The sequence below is a fragment of the Odontomachus brunneus genome, unplaced genomic scaffold (assembly GCF_010583005.1).
Source record: "Odontomachus brunneus isolate Ranch 3 - 2012 unplaced genomic scaffold, Obru_v1 Obru_scaffold_029, whole genome shotgun sequence".
In the NCBI taxonomy this organism is placed as follows: Eukaryota; Metazoa; Arthropoda; class Insecta; order Hymenoptera; family Formicidae; genus Odontomachus; species Odontomachus brunneus.
This window is the reverse complement of record NW_022639479.1, coordinates 2,288,299-2,310,463: the sequence shown is the minus strand read 5'-3', so window position 1 is coordinate 2,310,463 and position 22,165 is coordinate 2,288,299. Positions and strand designations below refer to the sequence as shown.

The 22,165-nt window shown below is 40.3% G+C and overlaps 1 protein-coding gene across 2 annotated transcripts in view; it reads left to right on the top strand.

Moving 5' to 3' along the window:
* Nucleotides 1–22,165, top strand: part of LOC116843047 (zwei Ig domain protein zig-8) — a 339,129-nt gene that overhangs the window by 293,013 nt on the left and 23,951 nt on the right. The gene's annotated exons all lie outside the window — the stretch shown is intronic.

The window sequence follows — 22,165 nt, the reverse complement described above, 5'->3', positions numbered from 1 at the left end:
GGAAGGTGATTTAAAACTTTACACACAAATTTGTAGTATGTACTAAATTAAATAAGAAATCTTTAATGTTATAGGTCTATGTTGACTGAGCATTTCTTTCTATTCAGTTTAATGCGTATACTACAAATCTGTAAATTTGTTCGATTCACTTTTCAATAACACCCTGCATAAACAAGCTTGTCAAAATTTGAAACATTAAAAGGAAATACGGAGACTAGATATATTTCAATAAAAAAAATATTCAATGAGATTAAAATATCCGTTGCATAATACGAGCATTTAAAGAGGTAATCCCCTGATTATCGCAAGCAGTGTATCTTGGTGAATGACATGAACAAGTACATGCGAAAGTCGACGTGCAAAAAGCTACGAGCTAAGTAAATTGCATTGATTTCGACGAGACTCTACAAACGCCCACCATCTTATATTCACCACCGTTCGTTTTTCATTCTCATTTGTCTGACTCACCGAAAAACCAGGAACTCAGAGCTAGCCGTGTTCCGCTACAGATCTGGAACAAAAAAGTATAGTTTTGCAGATTAGATACGAATTAATGGCACAACGAGAAAAATATGCGCGGATATACGAGTTTGTTAATTCTTTGCGTTCGTTGCGACTCGATCAGCTTTACTCCGACGATGATGTCGCAGTTATCGATCGCAAAGCATCAAATACAAGAGTACCGGGGAGTCTGCAAACCTACCTTCGAGCCAACCCTGCTCGACCCGAACCGGGTCCTCCGGTACGGCATCCGCGTCCACAGAAACTACACCCCCGGGAACCGCACCCATCGTGTGACCGCAAGTTCTAAAACAAAAAGAAACTTTCTTGATTAGTTATATGAAAAGATGTGAACATACCAGTAATACGGGGGTTCGAAATTGCACGTTTTTCTCTTAGTAACTAACGAAAAAGGAGAATAGTAGTCACACTTAGTATTTCAGGATGCTGCTCAAAATAATCCTAACACGATGATCACACTCGCAAAATAATGTAACGTCCCAAGTCTCTCTCTCTCTCTCTCTCTCTCTCTCTCTCTCTCTCTCTCTCTCTCTCCCCCTCCCTCTCTCAATTTTAGCCCTACTTTTAACTTTTTAATTACTTTCTAACATCAAAAAGATCGATATATGTTTAGTATACATAGAAACTAAAGTCTTACTTAGCGCCTCTAAATGGCATAATCCACACTGAGAGAAAAATATAGTTACTTTCGGCGTCAACTATACTTTTTTGTGATTTTAACAAAAAAAAAATAATTAGAAGACCCATTTTTCTAATAACACTTACTAAAATAATAGTTTTTCTAACTATTTTTGTGGTTAAAATCACAAAAGAGTATAGTAAAAGAGTATAGTTGACGCCAAAGACAACTATATTTTTCTCTCAATGCACAAAATGCCATTTGTAAGTTCTAAAAAGGAGCTTCCAGCAAAGTTAGTAGATCAAATGAAATTAAAAGAGATTCATTTAGATTTCAGAGTATCAAAACAGACGTTAAATTTGAATCAAAAGTGGGATAAAAATCTCAACTCACACACATGCTTCGATCAATTCGGAAAAATCGGGAATTGCGCGCGACGTTTCTCGATCCGTATACCTTCGCGTCGAAGATTGTAATCACTCGGAAGTTGCGTACACATGTATAGTATGTGTGTTATTGTATGTATGAATGTTATTGTTCCCGCGAAGTAGTGCGACCTTCAGTCGGCGAGACGCGCTCGAGATTCCCGTTATATTGTCCATTCGTTCATTTAACATTCTCTGTATCATAATATTAACTTTATGCTTTACTTTATAGCATTTAATTCCCTCTTAACGTTCAAACTGTTCAAATGCATAATTTACGCGATGATATCCACTCGTAATAACCGTCGCGAAGTAAGCAACTGATCGAGGTTGCAATGAAGATCAAGATATCTAATCGGCATCGCGGAAAACAAACAACAATGAGACAACACGCTCTTTTTAAGACAAAAAGAACTGTACGACTTTTGTTGTTAGTCGCGCTTTTCTTCGTCTGCCGTTTCTTTTTTCTCTTCTTTTGATCGTGTTCAATTTTACAAACGAACTTCCCAGATAGGGCGAGCTGAAATAGATTAAAGGGGATAGAGATCGAGACGGACATGCAGTGCGCTGGGTTTAATTACTCAAAGGTTTGAATAAATTAAGACTGCGTGCTTTACGTGAAAAGGATACAGTCTTGGAACTGACTCGCGGTTCCTTTTGCGGCTTCGAATTTCTTTCTCCCGCGCCCAGTTCATCCGTCCATCCAGCTGCCCGAAAACTTCGCCGCATCATTCAGGATCGAGGACAAGGAAAGTTCGTTTCGCCGCGGGAAAACGCGCCAAAAACTCCGCGAACCCGCGCATCGTGCATCGAGCTGTAATCCGTGATCGACAACCCGCGACGAACGAGCTCCTCCATTATTCTTGCTCGTTCGTTTCCCGCGTTCTAGGAATATGTCACTTGCCCACGATCAAATTTTTACGCTTGAAGCATCGATTCGCTCAATTTTGATCAATGGCGCCATTTATTTCATTCAAAGACGCGCTTCTCTCGTCACGGCCGATAACTACTGCGAATTACATTGCCTCGATATTTAATCATACGATATCTAATTGTAACACTTCAACTTCTTAATGTTTAATCTAAAAATTACAATCCTTCCGGGAGACGATATTTACAGATAATACCGCCTGTAGAGCAGAATTATGAGATTCTTTAGTTAAAAGTACATTTTTTACTAAATGAATTGTTCGTTCATTCCGACATTTATCAAGTTGCAAATCACATAAACAGTTTTTTGGGCTGTGTAATTTTTTAATTACATAGCACTGGACACAGCACTGGGCACAGCACTTCTGCGAAATTTTACATCCGCTTTTTGTGTATAAATTTTTATTCGGGAAGACCGTAACCTGATGTATGCATTCGAAAGAGAAACAAAGCAGGCAATAATATGCGTTAAATTCTATCTTTGCAAATCTGCATATTTTCGAAGTAATTTCATTCAAACAGCCTCGACTATATAAAGCTAATTTATCTCAATTTTGCTTTTGACTTAATTTTATGTGTCTTTAATAGACTATCGGATATAAGATCAATCGAGATATTTTGTATTACTATATATAAGTATCTTTCATAAAACAGCATTTTATCATACGACTCCAATACAACCGCGTGTATATTTTTCATCTGTAGTGTATTTATTTTACGTTCTAGCTAAAAAGAATACAAAAATAACGCTATTTTCGAGTTCAATATGTTTTTCGCTTTTTTATTCCTATATAAAACTATATAATTCCTATATAAAATACTGGTATAAAATAAAACATACTGCGACCTTTTTCTCTTGTTATAAATATATATATATATATATATATATATATATATATATATATATATATATATATATATTAAATTATAGATTAACTAAATACATTGAATTACGAATATATATGAAATATTGCAAGTATATACGCGTATTTTGTGATGTCAGCGCTACATGCATCATAGTAGCGATAGTATACCATAGTATACCACAGAGAGAAATGATATTTCGCAAGCAATATTTTACGTCAACTCGAAATTATCCGAGCCGCCTGGGTACGATCAATAAGAACGCGCCATATTTCCGTTGCCCGTAAACCGAAAGCCCTTAGAATATGTACGCGGTATGTAGTACGCCTCTCTATGCGAAGCGATAATCGTACTATTCTCGCAATTACTTTCCAATAGAGAAACCACGGAAACAATGCCTCCTCATGGATGCTACGCGGCCACAATAAAGATACCGGTTTATCTTGCTTCCATCTACTGCACGTTCTGTTTTTAGAATCGCGGGGAAAGCCGCTTACGGATAAGCACCCTACAGAATATTTCCATTTGCCGATTGGACAAAAATCAATATGTTCGCCATGAGCCCAAAGATTTAATTTTTTAATCGTCGCTAGTATCGGATATTGCAATTATGCAAACCGATAGTGTTGGCATAACGATTCGTAGTGTATGATATTTTCCCACAAAATCGTTCGTGTATTCACGTTTACGCTTTGTGGAAAGCAAATAAGAAGAAAGTCAAAATATGAATCCATCCAAAAATTTATTTATCTATAAATTAGCAATTACAAAATGGCGCGAATAATATAAGGCAATAATATGAAATACTGCAGGACTGAGAATATACTGAGAATATCGCATCTTGTAGAATAATAACACGGAGAAAATATTAGTTTCTTCTTTCATATAAATTCTTTTCAATTTTATTATACTTTTAATAATCTAGAAAAATAAATAATATAAGTAAAGTCTGTCTTACTAAGAATATAGCAAGTTTTGCTAGAAACATAGCAAGTGTTTTAATAGTATATTTCAGACTTTAAAATATGTAAGTAGTATATGTGAAAGCAAAGGATAATGAATTAGTGAAGAATATCGATCTATTCCTCGGATACAAAGTCCTATATAGTAATTTTTACAATAAAATTTTCCCTGTAAAGAGTTAACGAAAAATACGAATAGTATAAGTAACGACCGTTGTAATTGTAACTAAAAAGCGACGGAAATTTTTGGCAAAACGAAGCCACGGGTTAATTGGCAGTGACAACGGCGCCACCGTCACCACCTATAGATAATGAATCCGAAAGGCGAGAGTAAATCCAGAAAGACGAATGCAGGCATGAATCTTGCGGTAATGAAGCGCGGCTTGATTAAACCGCGACTTGATCGCGTCGTACAAAATTATGATAGAGCCAATTAAACTTTCGGCAAAATTCTCATTAGCGGCCAGCCCTGGCTAAAACCATTGCATTTCACGGAAACTTGTCGGATTTTCTCGTTAAAAATATCGACCCGTCGGCCTAGTTTCCAGCGAAGAAGTATCGTCTGCAACGAATTCCTCCCGCAAGCTGCGAGGCGGTAATATAAAAATCACGCGAAGCCATCGAAGCTCTTTATTCGTCGCGATGTGACCTTGGTCCGTTCCTGACCAGATTCGCGTGCGATACGGCATTCGGATTTCGGATATGTAAAATGTCTAAGTGTGATATCGTTTAAATGAGATATGTGTAGGTATATGTGTGTGTGTGTGTGTGAGAAATATCGATGTGAAGCGCGATAACGTCGGGAATAAATTCCATTAAAATATAAAATATCGTGCAACGTCTTACACTAAATGCGAACAGTTCCCGCATATTCTATGACAATCAAGAAAAAGAAAAGAAATGTTTTGTTCTCCGTTACTAATACTTCCTACAACTTGATTGAAAATTGCAGCATATGTACCGAGAAACGAGTCGTAATATTGACAAAACTAAAGACAGAAATATGCCAAAGTTATATAAAAATTTCCACATAAATAACACGAGTAGTATTGCTATAAAACATTCTAAAATATATTCTTATAAAAAGTTATTTATAAAAAACTATTTAAATACCAATAGAGATTAATATGCTATAATAAAGGAAATATGCTTTTAAAGTTGACATTTATTTAAAACTGATATCTGAAATTTATTAGAGACTAAAATTATAATATTTATAATACAAAATGTACCTAAGCGTAAAATACCGGATCAAATTGATGTAGTTTGATAGGGTTTGAGAAAAAAAATATAAAAATAAAAGTAAGAATGATATTTACCTAATTTAAAAAAAAACATATTATATTACGAAATAAAGTTGGCACTTTTCGAAAATGTTTCTAACAATGATATATCATTTTGTTCAGCACTATAAGGGTTAAAGATCAAAACAACAAGAATGTCCAGGATTAGACACATGGCCAGGAACTGGTACTTTCAAACTGTATTTTTCAAAAATAAGGACTCCTTTCTCTCATAATAAGGATAAAAGACAGCTCTCTGCGACCAGCTTCGCGTGTGTGATCCTTCACGGTGAGCTATTAAGATCGTACAGTGTACCAAGCCCTTTGCGGAAATCATAACGCGCGCTGCACTGTGTTATTGTACGTGTGATAATTGAGAAAGCACGTGAGACAAAACGGCAAAACCGGACATTAATTTCCGCAATTTCTAGTGGAAGCGTCTCAAAAGCCGAACGAGAAAGAGAGTCCATATCCTCGCCTTTGATACCAGTTACTCCACGTAATACTTCCGACCGTAAACTTATTATGTACGTGCTTTCGCGTACTCGTAATTCACATACGTTAATTTGTACACGTACCTTGGAGAAATTCAGCAACGAAATGTAATAAACGAGTGCAAAAGCAGATGTAAAATTAAAATTACAATTGCGCCTACAAAATGTATATATTATGCAACGTAAATTTTCGAAACTCAAAACATTTGCCAGTTATTCTCAAATATAACGCAGACGTCCGGTCTGTCCGTTGTAATTATTATTCATAATTTTGTCACAATACGTAGATATATTGTTCACTATAATATCGTCTTCGGTATTTTTTTTCCACTTTTCTCAATTATAAAATTAAACATTGGAAACAACGGCATATTTTGTGGAAAATGCAAAGTAGAATTACTAGTCCGGTTTTTCGCTCTCTTCTCTTCTTTTTCTCCTTTTCGCGCAATAACCATACGCGCGATTGAGGGATAGGCTTGCAAAGACTTTCTGTACATATTTCGCGTTAGATATAATTTACAAACTCAATTTAACGTCGTGTGGATGCTCTAAGCGGTGAGCTAAAATATTGGACGTCAGGTTCTTGTAGTCTTTTCAAGCGGATTACCGTCGACCCTACGTAACTGGACACACTTGATGCGCAGTTTTTCGAGGGATAATCCCTTCCGAGAACGGGCACACTTCCCCTAAACGCAGAGAATATCGCGGAAATGTCACGACTGATGCATCGAATTCCTCTTGCTGCGTACACGCGGCAATTATATTAAATCATAATTGAAGTCTAGCAACTTGAAAACATCGCTTAACAAATTTCGCTTAAAATTCCTTTGGTGCGACCACCGTGGCAAGATGGAAGCAACTTTCAAATTCAATTTTACGTTACGTCAGTACTTTTAACGAGGAGCTAAAGCGTTTTGTGCAATAAGCGCTCTTGTCGTCCTTCCAAGAGGATCAACGTCGGCCTTCTGTAATCTTGACGTGTAATTTTTCAGAAACAGTAAATTACGATTATATTTAATCATCCCGGATATAACCACGAAAATAATCACGTTCGACTTGAGGACATGTTTCTCAATGCCGCAGTGAAATTTGATGATAACGGTATTTGATAACGAGCGTTCCGACGGTAGTTGAGATTCAAACGCGACTCGACAGTCGAGACTCGAAGAGATTCCCGACTCTATCACCTACAAATATCCTCTAACGAGCATTTAACATCCTCTCGAGTTCTTCGAGTCTAGTCACGGCGTACTAACGCGTAATGTTAAAGTAGCAATTCCTGGACACGTACTTAATCTAGGGATTCTTGTTGTTTTCATCTTTAAACATGAATATTTAAACTTTCAACATAAAATATATGTACATATATTGAATATATACACATTTGCTATATTAAAAATTAAAAAAGTTTAAATATTTGTATCTGAAGACCAAAACGATAAGAACGTTCAGAATCAAATGCATGTTCGGAAATTGGTGTTCTCATCTGGAGGTTTTCTCAATAATTTCATACGCAGTCGAGAACACGCAATGAGGTAAAGCAACGTCCCTCGCAGCGAGAGCTGTATGTACGATGAGTAGAAATATCATATAGCCGAGCTGTTGTCTTGAAACGCCCGAGAGCGGGATACACGTCCGCTGTTCATAAGCAGAGACGTACGCACACGTCAGTTTTTCAACAGCTGATCCGCGTCAGGAGTATTAGCCTTAAACCCGAGATAGCACTTGAACTTTCGGCTGAGTCAGCCCAGGCGAGAGAAAGCCTCTGATATAAGCTCTTTGTCGGCCGTAAGCTTCGCTTCGGACGCGATGGATGACCGAGCGCTGGTGGTAGCCGGGATATATTCTTTTCTCTCCTAATAATCCCACGGCCACCGGAGCTGCGGGCAAAAAACCGACCGCTAATCTGCAGCTAACTCGAGGGAGAGATGCCGGCGTTCTTCGATTTCTATGAGGGCTGAAGAAATTACGTCGCGCCAAGTCCGGCGTGCGAAAGAATCGACAGTCTCCAGACTTGAGTCCTTTGAGACTGTCGTCACATTGCGGCGAGCGAATTCACGAAATTCACGATGATTGTTACTTAAGATTCAGTCGTAGGCGACATGGCTCGACGAGAATAAATATTAGAACAAAATGTCACGAAGTAATGTCAGAAATAGCGGGCGTTCTTGCAGATGACAGGTATGATGTAATTGTCGAAATGAGATTACAGTTCGAGAAGGATTTGAACTGCGACGCGAAAGAGAGCGATTTTAAGCGGATATGTGGCTAACGCTACCTTTCATCCTGACAATGCCGACTCTAATTCCGTTGCAACATCTGTCTGTTGCTCGCGACGTGTGTTGTATGTCAAGTAACCGCCTTGTTTCCAGTGACTTGACAAGCGCGCGGTATTTCGTGGCATCCCGCTAACACTGTTTTAGAACCTTTCGTTTGATATTTGTAAGTCTCGGTATTACGACGGCCGTAAATTTTGACTGGTCGAGAAATATAGAAGGTCGTCACTGATAAACATTACAAAGGCCTCCGAAGATTCATTAGTGAGAATTTTGGATTATACACATGACAAAAGAAACTCCAACTTTGTGGAGTCATCGCAGCAGTATAGTATTGTTTGACTTTAACAATGGAACTGTCGTAGGGAAAGGCATTAAAGACATCTCATCACACGATATTTCAACCGAAGGGAGCTCACGTCAAGGAGCATTAGACGTATCTCGCAATTCGTCAGTTTTGCCATTAATTTGCTAAGAAAGTTGCACGCTCCAATAAGCACCGCCAAATTTCCACCGCGCGATTACGTGCTCCATTAATAAGCCTCACGTTAATTAACTACACATACTTAATTAATTAATCTCGAGGCCCGTTTGACGTCAATAACATGCGCAACTGCACTTAAGAAACTTGTCCGACATCCGTTCAGGCGTCTAGTCATGTACAGACGCGGCCATTGCTCTCTTTCAATACAAGTCAAATTTGTAAAACAAATTCAAAATAACAACCGTGTGCTACATTAAGTTGAATCGTACATGCCGCAGCATTTTGTTTAAAAATCGCGGTTAGAAATCTTCGACAAGAGAGATAACACGATACTGAAATATTTGGTGTTTCGTCGAAGAGCAGATCAACAATAATCGTTAGTTCTTAGACCCGTATTAATAGTTCTATTATTACAAAGTTGTCCCAAGTGAGATATTCAGGTCAAAATTTAGACCCGTATTATAATAGTTATTATTTGAAGGTTGTTTCACGTAAGTTATACAGATCTGAATTTAGGTCCGTATTAACAGTCGTCACTTAAAGCTTATCTCACGTGAATTACTCTGAATTTAGGCCCGTATTAATAGTCGTTACATGAAATTCCTTTCAAGTGAGATACTCAGATCTGAGTTCAGAGTTAGATGAAAGTTTTTCAATTAAAACACAACTACAGAGTAATATCACATATATCATATAATTCAACTGAAAATGTTGGATTTAACTTTGAATAAAAATTTAAGTATCTTACATGAGACAAGTTTCAAGTGACAATTATTAATATGGCTTTTAGAGTTAGATATGGCGTTTAGATTTGATCTTTTTTAACCGTATAATATATAAAACATTACACTTGTAATCGCAATTCTCAACCAAGAAACTAACTTTACATTCAAATCTGACCACCTCACCTGAGCTAAGTTTCTAGCAATAACTATCAATACGAACTTTAGTGTTGGATCTGAGTTTTTCAATTGAATCTTGTGATATACGTGAAATCATATCTGTAATCGCGATCCAATTCTAAATTCAAATCTGAGTATCACACGTGAGAAAAGTTTCAAATAACGATTATTGATATGGAACTTACTCTTCGCACACTCGCGATACAATCTGCTCTCGCGTAATTGCTGTAATCCCGCGCGGATTATAACCGCTGAAATCCAGGGCGAAAGATCGATTAGAATCGGAAATGTTGTTTCGCGAACGTCGTTAGGGAGAGAGTCTCCAGTTCAACAGCACGCCCGACTCTCGTCTTGGGAACAACTTCTCGACGACAATAGAACGCGCAGAAGCGGCGCGATTTCCCGGGGCTGTGTTAGCGACGTACGTTTCCACATGCCACGACGCCAGGCGCACTGGCTGCACCTGACATTCATCGCGCAGCACCAGGCTAACTACCGTGGCCGCCTGTTTAACGGTTTGAGCAGGACCCGTTGCATACCGTCCGCGTCTTTCCGCGCGGTTCGTTATCGTCTCCCGCCGGACTCGAGCTTCTTCAAGACGACCCACTCGGCAACTTTTCGACCTACAGCTGCAAGTGGGTCGACGATAAACAGCAATTACCTTCGGCGTCCGATCCGTGAGAGAGGCGACATGAGAAAACGGCCGTTACGTCACGGCCGACCCGACAGTGACGTAAAATTGTTCCCGAACTGGCTTTCTGATTTCTTTTTTCTTGTTTTCAGAAAGACGGACGGTTATTTGCCGCGAGGTGTGCGATTTACGGCGCGTTTGCCGTTTTATGTACCGACGTCGGATAGTCCGCGATTCCCGGCGTGTGTCGTATAAAATTCGTTATGTACGATCGGCAGAGCGGTCGTACTCACGTCGTCGATCTGTTTTCGTGTGCGCGCACACCGGCTCGCTCGCGCATACGCGCGAATTGCTCGCGTTTTCCGAAAGCGTTCCGGACATGATTCGTAATACGTGCCGAACGACCACCAGGTGAGATCGACCCACCGCATCGGGCGTCACCACCGCCCGATGGAAGTAAACCCGACAATTACCATGGCTCCGTCCCCTTCGGCTTTAAAAGCCGACGTAAAAAAAGAACCGACCGTGTCAAGATTCAAATCAAATTTTAGTAATACGCCCGCAATATCCGTACTCGCGGAACGTTTTATGCGCCACGAACGAGCTTAATGAGAAACGCGTGCACCCGATAAATGTAATGCATCCCTTAACGTGAAATCTAGATATAAATGGCGAATTTTCGGAAGAGAGAACCCATCTCGCGCCCGGGATATTTTTAACACTCCGATTGATGCGTCGTTCCGATTTGACATCAAGATAAACGACGGGTATTGACATGATTCCACGCTTATTACCCCGTGAATTTGTATCGTGGTGAGATTTTTCACCGTCTGCCTGATAATTAGTCATGTTCGGGTGTGATTTATGCTTCAATTCTAAAATTTCGTTTCTTGATATAACAATTGACTAAATTTGATATATATTGGTCATTACGAAGAATATTATTCATTATCGCGATCCTAGTGTTTTCCCTGTTAAAGTAACAAAAAGAATACAAACTTTAAACGAATCGCTCTCTTTCTCTCTCTTTCTCTCTCTTTTTTTTCACTCTAACTCTAACTTTCTCTTTCTCTCTCTAGCAATCTTGCAAAATTCGTTAGGTGATCGTTTATGCACTAAGGTAACATGTTGTTGCGCGCGAAATCCGTTATTACCACCAGCAGTTCCGTTTACATTCCGATTACGAAGTTCTGCGGGAACAGCGTATTTACGAGATAAACCAAACGCGATGAAAAATACACAGCTCCGGGCGAATCCTTCTTAGCCCGTAACTGAAATGCTTATATTTACAGAAACATGTCGCACTAATGGAAAGCATCTATTACGGAACAAATATTTCAGCACTGCTCTCCTCGTCAAACGTGCAACTTGCGATATCGAATTTATGTCGAAAACAAATATGCTACACAACACAAGATGTAGCGCAAGTTTATAAGATGAACAAATATACATAGTTAATCATAAATGCAGCAACATTTTTCAGCAATCGACAATTTAACGCTATGATATTTATATGCTGAGAGAAAAAAATGTAAGAAATAAGAAAATATATATATATATATATATTCGGTGGGTATACTAATAATATATTTACTTATTCTAATGTACAATACTTTTCGAGTAAGAAAATGTACATTTTCTCAAAATCTTAGCCTTTAACGAAAACAATTATTTGTTCTATATATCAATATAAATATATATGGTGATTGTTTTTTAAGTGATTTTCCGCATCACCTAGGTATCGGGAGTTTTAATTGCAAATTAATCTTTGGAACGTTCTACGTCAAAGTAGAGGAGTAAGGAACATGCTGTGTAACGGTCACGCAATGTAAAACTACGGATAAATCATGATTTTCACGAAGGAGGCCTGTTTTCGCTCGCCTATTTATTTACCAACTGTGACATTTCGCGCACTATCGACGTTGAAATCTGTAATATATTCGTGTCGTGGCTCGATTACAAATTATTTTGCGCGCGCGCGCGTACCTTCAAAACCGGCCAAAGTATCGATCGAACGGGATTATGGATTCCGCGCGGCGAGCTCATTTTTCGAACGTGCTCTTTTCATATTATTTTCGATATCGACAGACTCGACGTGGAAATTCAATTCTACGGTAACTCGATTTATCAGCGCGCTTCTTCGGCTGTACGTACACGCAACGTTGAAGACGAAAGGTCGGCGATGACACGCGATTAAGGGGCTGGAGAAACTTCTCCATCGAGCGCTATCCCGATATGATACGATCGATCTGGCGTAATCGAGAGAGTTCTTGTAGTTTTTCAGAGACACTTCCCTGCGGGGTGCGCCTTTAAATCTCCATTTACTTCATTGATTCCGAATGCGCGGATTACCGGCCGCTATCTCGGCGTTCTTACGTGGTGATAATGCCACACAGGCGGTTCCATAAAATAGTAATTCAAGAATTGAATTAAATTCCGCGGCCGTCAGCGAGATGACGAAGTTACGAATAATGTAGCAGCTGTGAGGAGAACGCGGTTATTTAATTATAAAGTAACTCGTAATAGTACTTCCCAACATATTCCGCGCCAATATTTACTTATACACGAAACTCCTATTATAGTATATTAGAAAATGTTCTAGATAAGTGCAGAATACATCTAAAACGATACAGAAAATTGTAATCTATAAATGCACACACATAGTTAAACATATACACGATTTAAAAATCGAGTATATAAATAAACTACTCTTTACATATTATGGAATATTGTCCTATTATTTACAAGAAATTATCATCTAGATTAGATGTCATTATTACCGGCGATGCTGATTTTAAGAATAACTATTTAAGTTATGCTCGATTGACAGAATTTTATATTATTATTTCTTACTCTTCCTTCTCACAAAGAAAAAATTTAGTTGGATTAACCAAATTTTTGATGAAACGAATTAGAAATTCCGATCGAGGTTATCAGAATTCCATTCAAGTTAACGACAGATTTCTAATTAATTTGAACAGAATTCTATTCAACCTTCAACCGGAATTCGCTGGCTCGTTTATGTTTCAGACATTTTGTTAATCCAATCATACGTCACTTCCATTTACAATGTTAAAATATCAATAAAACAGGTTGTGTGTCTACACCACGTATCCGAGTTAACGCGAGATCTTGAAACTTCATCATTTCAGCTACCAGCGCGCACATACCACCAGCACATGCGCTGTCACGATGTGACAGCGCCACGTCTTTCAATTAAATACGCTTGACCACTCGCCAAACAGACCTACAAGGAATTTGATGGATGCGTCGATCCCGAGAGTCACCCTCAATTATCAGAATATATCCTATAGGCGCCGTAGACGTCCTGTAATCTCGGGAAAGTCTGCGCGAGTAATCGTGTACGAGCAAGCCCGTAGCGCGCGAACTGCCCCGTTCTGTGCGGCGACGACGACGACGACGACCCTCTCTTATCGGGGCGTCGAATTGCTAATCTTCGCTAAACTCAGCGAACGGAAATCCAGTTAAGTGGATGTCGCGACCGGCGACGGCCCCAGGAAGGGACGCCCGACGCGGCATATACGAAGATCGAATTTCCTTTCGGACGCGGCAAAACTTGGGGGACAGTTTGGCACCCGATACCCGTCGTAATCCCGCCGCTCTTGTCGCACATCGCCGTGCCCCGAGGCCGTCACGTCCCTTCGCGAAGGACCGGACGCGTCCACCTGCTAGCTTGCGAATGTCCACGGGAAGCTTAACCCTTCTCCGACCTTAACCCGCTTACTGCGCGTAATCCGCGATAAGAGCAATCCAAGTCTTATTTCGTCTTATATGCTCATCCTCGAATTATCGTATATTAATCTCGCAATTCGCATATCGCCCACCTCCATTTCCATTTATTCTGCGTATCGACGCATAAATATCTGGACAAAGCATTTTATGAAGGGAAGATCTAATTAGCGACAAAGAAGAAGTTATGCCGTGTCGCAGTTTTTTCGGATATATTCGGTTTTAAATCAGCTCGCGGTGAACTGTGATGTTTGAAACGAATTAAACTAGCATTTTTGTAATGATTTGCTACCTTAATGTATCGTAAAGTGTCAATGTACTGTAAGATGTACAGACCAAGCAAATATAATCAGTTGATCAAGTAACACATCGCATACTCAATAGGAGAATTTTTAGTAATTCTCATGAGATACGTTTTTCTGGTGGATGCGGAATGCATAGCAAAACTCATCGAGGAAAAGTGTTGCTACACTTAATCAACTGATTGTATGTATAAACCAAATGAATCAAAGTACCGTAACTTTCCTTTTACCGAAAATTGTTACACCCTCTTGCCTTGATTGACACTCTGCCCAGATATTCATATCGGCTCGTGAATGCTTAAGGACAAACGTGTTTTCTTTTAGAAATAGGGCGAGCGTGTACTTGAGGTGTACGCACTCGACTGTATATTACTTTCCTTCGCGTGATTATACAATCGGAGAAGAATTTCGTCAAACCAAACTCAAATAATTCTCCGTAGAATTTGTACCGCGAGTTTGTAGCAAAATATTCGACGCTATCCGATCTGAACGATGATGCCTTTACATGTAACGTTATACCCGATATTCCTGGAATGCACATGTATCCAGCAGTCGTCACATCGACGCAGTTTGATTCCACAATATTCGACAAGCTGCCCGTAGAAACGGATCCGGCGCAGACACGACGCGTCGATCAGCGCAACCGATTTTACCCGCTTCCCTAACTAGCGTTTTTTTCCCATCTCACGAATTGTTCGCGGACGTTGTACGCGAAAGGGATGAAGGAACGCATACTGCGCAACGGCGATGAGGAAAAAGTTTCTCTTGCAAAGAGAAGCAGTGAGAGAGAAAGAACGACCAGACGAACACAAGAGAGAAAGAGAGAGAAAGAGAGAGAGTGATGGAAAATCAGGCAGTTTTTCAAGCCGCTTAACAACCACCCCCCGGGGTGGTACCGATGCCGTCGCACCCATCCCCTTGCATCAAGTTGCAACGTTGCAATGGCGCATCGGCGTCCCTTGTTTCGAGCGTATCCGTTCGCATGTCCGCGGGACAGCTAATAAACGCCAATCATCCGAAAGATTGCCTCTTTTCATGCCGTTCGCGTCCTCAGAGCCGTGACAGTGGCCGACTCTTTTTTCTCAGACCCACACCTGCGCTGCAACCCCTTACCAATTATGTCGAACTTGGTCGAGCGACAGAACGGAAGTTCGCTCATTCGTTCCGCGGGAAATTATCGGTATCTGATACTACAAAGTTCGTAAATTCTGCTGAGAAACGTCGCCTCGCTCGAGGTTACTTAGCGAATTATTTATGGGAAAGTATTCTTCGAAATTATTTGTCACGCGCGCGAAAACGGAAGAGGGAATTTTCTTTAACAACAACAGCTGTGCGTCATGTGTGCGTGCGCTCGCTAGTTGCTTCTTCCTCGTCGCGAAAATTCAAACATTATTGGCTCTACCGCGAAAAATCAACATCCAACCCTACTGGCTGTTAAATACAAAAGGGCGAAAATGTTCGCCCACGTGTGAGTCGTAACATCTTGTAATTTCCTAGAATAACAAACCCACTTCGGAAGAAGAAGAACGCTTAACGTCAAATGTGAGAATATTCGTAGTCTTCGCACTCGCGTGATAAGTTACGACGGAAACAAAAATATTCCCAAAGTTGGCCAGCTGCAATAGCATCTGCAGTCTGTACTTTACAAAAGACAAATAACCGTGGTGGGGAAAGTCGCGAGCGCGCGCGTCGAATTCGGACCATCAACGGCGATGGAATGAAATTTACTCGCGTTCAATTTGAGAAGAAGTCTCCTTCGTTATTGCAATTTCGAAGGATACTTGGCAGGTCAATCGTACCAACGGTTGTGACAGCTTTCCGACTCGCGAATTTGTTCACTTGTTGAATTTGTACAAGAACAGTGCCGTGAATCGTGACTGCTTACTCTTTCGGAACATACACACACACACACACACTCTGTACATCCGCGAGCAAACTTTATCCCTTTAAGATTTATGGAACACCACAGCATGAAATTTAACTCAAATGAGATCTGCGAATTTCTACGGGATGCAGTATCAAGGAAAAGTTCTCGAATATAATATTCAACCTTTACCTGTTGCGCGAACAGCCGAAACTCGTGAATTATACACAATTGAGAATTATTTAACGGGCAGTGCATTACTATCACGCCGGGTATCAGGTGAATTAAAATGAACGTGAACGCGCAAAAAATAGGGCTGACGATGTCGCTCCGTATAACGGAGAAATAGCTAGGAACGCCACTATTATGCGAAACTATTCCGCCGCTTTTCTTCGCGCGCCGCATTACGTAAATACGTTCTTATCCCGTCGTAGAAATTTGCAAAGGTGCTCCGTGTTTATACTCCAAAAGGTAATAGCATTTCAGACTTCATTCGAACGTAAAGACAAAGAGGGAGAGAGAGAGACTTACGTGGATTCAATGCTATTTTTCACGATGCGTCGTTGCGCCATTTACTTACGCGATGAGATCTTCGCGCGTTGAAATAACTCTCTGGAAAGAGCGCGGTTTTTCCCATACCAGTTTCCGCATTTCTATATTCTTCCTCGAAATCAATCAGAATTTAGAGACAGACACGCGTGCATGTCTACCTGTCACTAATAGAATCAAAATCCTCAGCCGCAAAAAAAAACTTTCGGCACAAATATGTCGCTTTTTTTCTGACATATTTGCCACGAGAACAATAACGAAAACAATATGCCAGACGAGCGGGAAGGGATATGTCCGAAATTGATTCCATGGTGCAGCGAGTACTCGACCGGAATAAAAAAACTCTCATGCGAGCCGCCTCACAATGGAGCAGAAATGGGAAGTGTACTGAGAGTACGAAATATCCACGATCGCTCTCGAACTGTACTTCAGCAGTGCATCGCCCTAGTTTTTCGCCGTTACCAAAGGAGCGTTTAATAAAGCGCGGAGGTGGCTTTCCCTGAGTTTCCAAATAGCGCCGGCGTGCCCGTCGCTTTGAAAAAGCGACTCGACTACGAGCTTCAGCACTCACCCGTCGTGCAACCCGTTCCAAAGTGTAAGTAAGAAGTGAAGCTCCGAGTGGTCGCGTTTTTAACCGAAATTATAATGATCGTCATAAGACTTCCTCAGAGACGATAGTATCGATAGATCCCGCGTTCAAATTCCACTGTATTATCGTAGCTTGTAGCCGTTATTTAAAAGTTGTTTCAGGTCCGTTTTAATGTCATTGCTTAAAATTTGTCTCACGTGAAATATTCGGATATAAATTCAGAGTTAGATTTGAGCTTTTTATTCGAATTATATAGTATATGCGACATTACATTTGTCATCGCGATGCAACTAAAAAACTTATGTCTAAACTCAAATCTATCAATATGAACTTCACTGAAAGAAAAAAATAGTTAATCTAACTAAAATTATAGTTATTTCTGACTCTAGCCATATTTTTTGGTTGCTCTAATGCGAAAATGGTGGTTATAGTAGAGAATGGTAGAATTTAATTAAAAAATAATTTCCTTGACCATAATTTATAACAATTATTTCTCTATGTGACTACAGTTACAAATATCAAATATTTCTTTCTCAGTGGCGAGACTTTCAGATTTGAATTCCCAGCAAACACGATAACGTCACATTAATAACATCACTAAGGCTGATAATGCGTCATTAATATGTCATTAATCTTGCGACCTGAATTATAATCCGATTCAAATTTTTAAGTTCATTCACGATCACAAGTTTAGGGCTTCTTGTCTCAAGGTCTGAATTTAAAGTTAGATGTGAATTTTTCAATTGATTCGCAATTACAGATATAATGTACATGTGTCATATTATACAACTACAATCCACAGATCTAATTGGAAATTCATATTTAATTGATTATCTTACAAGTGACAAGTTTAAAGTGACAACTATGACGACACAATGTCACATATATCATATAATTTAATCCAGGAACCCAGATATAAGATCACAGGTCTAAATTCAAATCTGAGTATTTCGTATGAGACAAGTCTCAAATAACGACTATAAATACGAGCTTAAAACAAGTCTATTTCGGTCGTTTTCTTTCACGATTCGCGCGACGTCCTCATCTATCGTACAAAATAGAACGACAACCGATATTCTCTTATTCGAAATTTGAAATACGTAGGTCGGAGTTTCAGCTCGGGGAATCCTCCCATCGCCACCGCCGCCGTCGTCGTCGTCGCTGCCTTCGCGCGAAGTTGTTAAATAAAGCGAAAGGATCGCAAGAGCTCCCTTTGAAGCGCCGCGTAATTCCCCAGGGGTTTAGACAAACGCGGTCCGCGTATCGATCGCGCGAAAGCTGCGCTTTTTATTATCGTCCCCGCGTCAAAGGCGATAGGAAGGGGCTTAACTTCGCGCCGTCTCTCTGAATACCGCCCACAATGGTGCGGCGCACGTCGTAAATAACCGCGGAATAATTCCGCCGGCGTTCCATTTGTAACGGTAAATTAGCGGACCGCTATAGCGTGCGACGCTTTCACCCTAGAGCGCTCTCTCTCTCTCTTACTCTCTTTCTCTCTCTCTCGCTCGTCCTCTTCCTCTTTCTCCGTTGCGAAAGCGAAGGGGGGAAAACGAAAACACACCGCGAGGGCGGTTTCGCCGGCGATGTTTCGGTAATTAGCGAGGACATTACCCCGCAATCGCACCGGTTTACCCTTGAACTGCACCGCCGTCGCTGCACCGACAGAGTTTACAATGTTCCATGGTAGGAAAGCGGAAAAAATGCGCGACGCGTCGGCATGAGCAGCTACACGGAGGTCTGGACGATTACTCCATTCCGCCGCTGTGCTCGGTTTCATTGCGGCCGTGCTAGCTATTTCGCCGCATTTCGCAGCGCGATGAAAGATAAAGTAGCAGCGGTGGCTTCAGCAGCGAGCATTTCTATTCTTGGTGTTTGTATGTGTTATAATAATTAAATTTTAATACGCAAACTTTTCTCCTTCTCTCCCCGTATAATTTTTCACTATGGCAGAAGAAAGGAAGAAGTTTATGTGAAGAGAGATAGAAGAAAAATGTTCGGTAAATAGGGTAAAAGTACCAATTCCAGAACACTAATAACACCGATATCTAACTATTGATATCTACTCTGGCTTGGAGCCCAGTTTTTCTTAGAAGTTTTTCTATTTGAGAAACGAAGAGAAAGTTAACTTTCAAATCTTTTTCGACAATCAAATGTCAAATTAAAATTCTGTCATCGTAGAGACAACATGGAGAGTTTTAACAGCGCTGATTGGCATGAGATTTGATCGAATATCTGAATGTTCTCGCTCTACATTTGCCCTTCACTTAACAACACGGAATGTCGAATGATCAAAAGAAAGTGCGCAGCTTTTGACATACGCTCTGTACGGGACGCATAAATTATGAACTTGTCGGAAGCGCGCGTACTTCGAAATTGCGTCGCATCCGCGCATAACGCGGATGCAGCACTGAAATGTCAACTGCTGCTCCTTATTCGCGAAATACACGTTACGGCGGCAGATGCAAACGCGAGTGTTTGCCGTCGACAACGTTGAATTATTCCTGGCTTCAGTGTCTATCGTAAAAATGGCTGTCGGTAGAACGCAACAACGAGGAAGCAGCGCGCGAAACTACTAATTATTAATTCGTACGAAGAATTATTGATACGAATTAGCGGCAGATTCTTTCGCGAAATAATTACGTCCCGTGCGTAAACATGCAAGTATTCGTTTCGATCTGCGATCGCCAATCTCGAGACACACGTGCGAAGACTGATTTCCCCGAGCGAACGAAGACGGGACTAATTACTCGGTTTCGATTTAACGACACGAAAGGAAGAGCTCGATCAGCTGTCGACGATCAGTCTCAGTATTACCTGCACTCGACAAAGCTACAGCAAAGATACAAATTACACGCTATCGCTCCGAGGCAAATGCATCGATCGCGACGTGTCAACCGCGAGGATACGCATCAAGAAAATTGTTTCCTCATCCCTTCTCCCCTCTCGCCCCCGCATATCTCCACGCAAATAATCGCATTACCTCTGGAAACGCGTTGCGCGGACGGCGAAGAGACGTCAGGAGTTATCGACTTTGCTCGAGGAAATATCAGAGACAGCTGAACCGTATATTAATTCAGTGCGTTGCTCGAGGTCGTTCTTCGTGATGCCGGGAGTTAAAAGCCCTCTCGCCTGCCTGCCTCCCCCTCTCTCTCTCTCTCTCTCTCTCTCTCTCTCTCTCTCTCTGCCCCCTTCGTACACGGATTCAATCCGGAAGCCCCTCGAGCTTGCAAAACAACTACGCGCAGCTTGACAAACTTACGTCGATGTGCATGCGCGGCGGAGCACATAGGGAACGTTCGAGTGACGTATATAAGCTCTCCTATGGCGCCCCTATGTGTACGATCGAAATGCACATAGCGCGCGTCGGTACCGCGAAAGGGATGGTTGACGTACATAGGCCATAGGTAAGTAACTCGGTTTATCTTTAGCCGGGATCACCATCCACTGACGAGTTTTACGGTCGTGCCGAAAGACCCGGCCGCGTACTCGGGCAAACATCTCTTTTCACTTTCTCAGAAGAGACTCGCGGAAACGAGAATCAGCGTGGCGAAGGTGCCAATTTACGTTTCGCGAAAAAATTACGGCGCAGCTCGCGAAGGTAGTCGAAGCTGCCGACGAACGTTGCGACGCGAATGTGTTTCGCGCAGATCTCTTAAACTGTCTGATAAGAACAAACCTATCCAAAAGATACATTCCAATTTCTTTCTAATTTGGCATAAATGTAGAAGTACAAAAAATATTTAGGTCATATTTTTTTATTTTGGTCCACTTTGAGTTTCACGGGCAGTTTATAGCTTTTAAATGTTCTCATTCCTATCATTAAGTACAATAAAAATGCATAAGAAGTAAAATTGAATACAAGATATAGTTAAATAATTTTAACAAGATCGGTATAGACACGAAGTATTATAAATTTCTTTATCGGGGATTCTAACCAAAATATTTCAAATTTGTGCTAAATTAGTTAAAAATGGTTTGAATCTCGGCCAAGCCGAGAGAGAGAAAGAGAGAGAAAGCTGGCAATTTTAATTAAAATTTTAACAAAATCAGTATAGCGAAAACACGAACCACTAAATTTCTTTAGCCGAGATTCCAACCGAAATATTTGAAATCTATGCCAAATTAGTAAAAAAATGGTTCGAATCCTGGCCAAACCGACAAGTTATTTGTATAAATAATTTTTTTTTCAATTTTTTACATATTTTGTTTAAACATTTTATTATTTATACAAATAATTTACACATTTAACTTCATATTCATAATCAGCAAACCAAAAATACCTATATGTTGTATTCAATTTTATTTCTTATGCATTTTTGTTGCACTTGTTGATGATAAGAGTGAAAAAATCAAAAAGCTATAAACTGCCCGTGAAACTCAAAATAAGCCAAAATGAAAAAATATGACCTAAATATTGTTTGAACTTCCACAATCGTGCCGAATTAGAAAGAAATTGGAGTGTAGGTTTACTTGTGAGCCAAATCATCAGAACACAAAAAGCAATACACGGTAATTACTTGCTAATTATTTGCTTTTTTGTTGCAAATAACTTAATATTATCTAGCCACTTTTAGAAATACCATTTAAAGAAAATTTTTAGCTACAGGCAAAAATAAATTACAAACGGGTAGATTTAGATAGTTAATATATTAAGCTATCTAGCCGCTTATATCTATTTTACGGCTATAGCAAAAAAATTACTTCCTGCAGCAAAAAAAG